The sequence below is a fragment of the Buceros rhinoceros genome, unplaced genomic scaffold (genome assembly GCF_000710305.1).
Source record: "Buceros rhinoceros silvestris isolate BGI_N320 unplaced genomic scaffold, ASM71030v1 scaffold20944, whole genome shotgun sequence".
In the NCBI taxonomy this organism is placed as follows: domain Eukaryota; kingdom Metazoa; phylum Chordata; class Aves; order Bucerotiformes; family Bucerotidae; genus Buceros; species Buceros rhinoceros.
This window is the reverse complement of record NW_010410264.1, coordinates 1468-1684: the sequence shown is the minus strand read 5'-3', so window position 1 is coordinate 1684 and position 217 is coordinate 1468.

The window sequence follows — 217 nt, the reverse complement described above, 5'->3', positions numbered from 1 at the left end:
CGGGGAAAAGGACCAGGTCACCTCCCCCCTCGTGCCTTCGCGAGGCAGAGGGATCAAACTGTCCCTTAGAGGAGCAGGGAACCCCACCTGGACACCTAAGGCACCGCTGGCCTCTCCTTACCACAGGAGACCTTGGCTGGTCCCCCACCGGACAGCGAGGGCCTGGCCCATCCTTCAGAGCAGTAACTCCCCCGTCCCTGCCCCGCCTGCCGCCACC